The sequence below is a fragment of the Meriones unguiculatus genome, chromosome 6 (genome assembly GCF_030254825.1).
Source record: "Meriones unguiculatus strain TT.TT164.6M chromosome 6, Bangor_MerUng_6.1, whole genome shotgun sequence".
Taxonomy (NCBI): domain Eukaryota; kingdom Metazoa; phylum Chordata; class Mammalia; order Rodentia; family Muridae; genus Meriones; species Meriones unguiculatus.
The window spans coordinates 107305011-107309591 of record NC_083354.1 but is presented as its reverse complement, the minus strand read 5'-3'; positions in this window follow the sequence as shown (position 1 = coordinate 107309591).

Here is a 4581-nt window from a genome sequence, read left to right as displayed (position 1 = left end):
GGATGGAATGAGGGAGTGGGATACAGCTGGGATACAGAGTTAATAAAATGTAAATAATAATAAAATTAATTAATTAATTAAAATGCAGAAGGGTGTTAAGCAAGGAATAATGTGAACAACTACTTTATCATGCATTCAATAGGTAGAGGAGGACTTGAAAGCCATGTTATAATATATATCATATATTACAAATGTGATTTTATACACACACACACACACACACACATATCAGTGTAGAATCCGGAGTAGACTTATAAATATAAAATACATGACCAGAATTGAAAGTCATGGAAATTAATGAAATTGCTTTGGGAAAGTATGTAGAGTAGGAATTTGGAATGTTTAGGGACTGAGAGCTGAAGACAATGAGCAGTAGAGTATGATAAGAGGAATAAGAGCCTACAGTATAGTCGGTAGGACTGTGAGCATCTATTCGGAAGAGGGAAGTTAGGATAGAAAAATTTAAGGGTGGGGGGGAAGTAGTTGTCAGTAGAGCAGCCTGAGATGCTCTTCTGAAAGTGCTTGTTCTCTCGGCAGCTCTGTTCGTAATGAGTAGCTTTGGTCAGTGTTGAAGCTCTCTAAGTTTCTTCGTTTTAGCCCATGACTTAAATGGGAATGTTAGCTCAAATGATAATCACACAAATGATCATGAAAATCTGATTTTCCCAAGACAAACAGTCCTCTAGATGAGAGAGTCTGGGGTTCCAGAACCAGAGGAGTTGTGTTTCTGATTTGTTACTTGTTTCATCATTAATATCCAGCTTTGGTACGCAAAAACATTCATTCAAATGTTGTGTGTTTCTTTCAGATTTTAATTTTTATGTGTTGGAAAATATTTTACTTATGCTTCTATTGGTTGTTTTAATAATTTTTATGAATTTAAAGTTCGGTTATAGAATGTTTATTCATTTAATTTTTATAACTTTAAGGAAAGAATTTTTTTAATATATATTTTAATTAAAATAGAATTATATCACTCTTTCTTCCCCTTTCTCTCTCTAGCCTTTCTCAAGGGTCCTCCATCAAGCCTTCCCACTCCTGCTCACTCTCAGATTGATAGCCTCTTTTTCTTGAACTATTGTTGCATAAATGCAAATGTAAACACAATTACATAAATACAATGTGTAAATGCTTTGCAAACTTCTCCTTGAGAAATTGAAGAGATAGTCTGACTCATTATAGTCTTAGAATTAGACTCCAGGAGGGATGGCATTGGGAAGTATGACTGCCAGCATTTCCCTTACAGTAATTCTGGGTGCGAGGCAGTTGAGGCAAGTTCGAAATTGCTCTTCTTGAGTTCAGTATGACTTTGAATGTTGCTAGAAGTTCTTTTGAGGACTTTCAAGTACTGAAGTGAGATGACATAAGTGTCATCTTTTGTTTTCTAACTCATAGATTGAAAACCAAGAATGCCTAAAGCAATTGTTACTGTTTGACCACTGGGCACTGGAGACTGATCTTCATTTTTTCAGCTTGCCTGGATTTGGAATCACCTCACTGCTACTTCCAGGTCTTTTCCATCATGGGGACTGTATCTCCTCTTTTTTTGAGACTCAGAATAAATCCCCTTTCTCCCAAGTTATTTCTCTCAGGTATATTGTCACAGTGATGAGAAAATTAGCTAATACAGATCATCTCTGAAGGGAGGAAAGGACAGATATTTAATGATCTTTGTCACGGATGTCACATTTATCTTTAAAAACAATCTCCAAAGAAAAAGACAGATGGATTATCAGCTTTGTATAAGGTTCTCCCTTACCCCCACCACACATACACTTGCTCTTCATGTTCTTATAAGGCCATATTAGGGGAGACAAATGCCAGCTGAGGACTCCTTCTTTTTTACTTTATCCAGCGAAAAAGATCTGACTCTATTCCAGGCAAAGCTTCTATAAACACCCTCCTTTAGAACCAGCCATAAAGAGTTACATGCAGAAAAATAGCCACTTGAAACCCTTTGCCCCTGTGTTTAGATTGCTGCCAAAACTTTTGCTGTAGCTTATTTCAACAAGAATAAACTGTATAAAAGCTCTGGATTTCTCAGGCAATGTAACTGCCCGCCCTGCTTGCTTAAGGTCATTAAAATCCCAGCCTTTGCCAAATGACTTAGAGCCAGAGCCATCCCGTCCTTGGAGTGAATGGTAAGTTTGCTTAGGTCACAGGCTTCTTAGTGGCCAAACAGCATTGAAATGGGTCCTTCTTAGTGATGTTAAATATAAACAAGATGCAAAGGGTGAGTGGGAGAACTGTAAAGTTATGTTTATAATGATAATCCTCTGTAAGAAACTGCTAGTACATTTAACACTCATGAATTATTAAAAATAAAAACAGCTTCCCTATTATTCTGTCATATGAAAGAACTTTATATCCCAAAGGCTAGTTATGTACATATTTCATTTTCTCTAGTGAGTCCTAACAACCCTTCACATTTATCCATGGTGCATTTATGGCCGTGTTCCTACAACCAAACAGATGTGATGAGTTACATGATTATCTGATAAATTCAGGCTGTCAGAAGAACCTTTAAGGCAATAAAAGCAAAGCCATTTTCAAGACATCATTATGTGACTTTACTCTGGACCAAACTGTCCAGTGAGTTATTTATTAACAATGAAAAAACATTTTTATCTTGTTATATTAATGGTTATATCTCTGGTGAACTGCAGAAATTATGCACATAGTTTTGTTTTTTGAGTTTTTCCTGCTTTATGGCTGCCTAGAAGTGATAACAGATCAGCATTTCATTTTCTCTTCAGAATAACACTCATTTGCAAAAACTGAGGGAACATTTTGTTTGGTAAGCAGTGCAAACACAACACTGGTTTCTGAGTAATTTTGCATTAATATTAATGGAACCATTCATTCTCATTTCTTCCCAGAGCGCAGCAGAAAACCACAGAACTTGCAGATTGCACCTGTCTAAAATGCATCTTTAATCAAAAGTGCGTTAATGATGTTTTGAAGGTGTAAACAGGCACTTTGCTGTATATTTATTGACCTGATTGATACATGGATTCAATGTAAATACCAGAAGAAGGAGGCAAAAGCCAGATGGAGATGTTTGGTGTGGGGAGGTGGATGGTGTTAGAGAGGACTGAGGTTGGACTATGGGTTCTTGGTGCTGAGAAGTTTCCTGCTGTTACTTTATTTAACTTTATTTTTATTTTATTTATTTATATATTATTTATATTTATTTTTATTTAATTTTATTCATGATGCAAACTGGACATCACTATCTCCACTCTAAATATGAAGACGTTGACATACAGAAAACTTGTTGAAGATCACATATTGGCAGACTGCAATTGGGTTTTGAACATTGTTTTTCCTGACTGTAAAGTTTAAATTTCATCTGTGAAGTTTATATCAAAGCAGCTCACGGGTAGGGCTTCAAGAACATGAAATGGTGCCAAAATCTCTAAGTCCTCAACAACTCTGAGGAGCTATGGGAAGACTGACTTATATGTCCAATGAACCAATCAAGACATATACTGACTCAATACAATTTAAGAACATGATGAGTATTTTATTTATTTCATGGCTATTGGAAAGATGCGTGCGTGCGTGTGTGTGTGTGTGTGTGTGTATCAGTATCAGCCTTTAGGAGACAGCATATCCAACAATGAATCAACTGGCTTTTAAGCCTATTGGAACTGATTTTGTTTAACCAGAAAATGAACTTGAAAACACACATTCTGTGTATGTCACTGTGTCTCTCTGGAATGGTACTATTCAAGCAGCCTGAGGACTCTGTCTATAGCTTACAGCACTGGTATTATTACCACTTCCCTTTGTCTCATTGCATGTCAAGTGTGAATAGCTCCAGATTCTAATTGTGTTTTTGTTGTTGTTGTTTGGTTGGTTCTGGCTGCTGGCACTGTACCGATTCAAACGCAGGCGGCAGGATTTGAAGAAATTTATTAAATTTCCCTTGTTATTTTTACCATTTAAAACAAGCTCTTTTTAAAAGACAAACTCCAAGAGGTATAATGAATAAAGATGAGTAAGGGAGTGTATGGTTTAATCTGCAGCATTTCCCTAAGTTTGGGGGTAGTTCTTCCCGTTCTTGTGTTCCCTTTCAGTCTTTTCACTAAGCCTGATTTTCCTAAATGACTTAAATTCAAACAAATGTTTTCTTTACCAACAAGAGAAAGAAATGTGGGAGTATTTTAATCATCTTTAAAAGCTTAATTAGAATCCAGTAACTATAATATTATCTGAGATAATAGGGGAATTGGAATAAAATTGGAAAATTGTAAAACAATAGAACTCAGTGACAAAGACACTGTCTCTTCTCTCATAAAGCAATTAATAATACAGTTTATGGAAATATTTATTAGTCTCTTTTCATATGTCATTTGCATAAATTCTTTTATTCAACAAAACAACAATAAAAATAAAAAGAAGGAACAAAACCGAAAAACATTCTTTTAAGTTCTTACAAAAGGAAACATTTTCTTTAAGAATGATTTTTTTATTCCAGAATCAAATCACCCTGGAAATTGCATAATGGAATGCTTCCTTCTTTTATTCATATTATAGTTCATAACTTGCTCAAAGTCAAATTGATCTCTTGTGTCA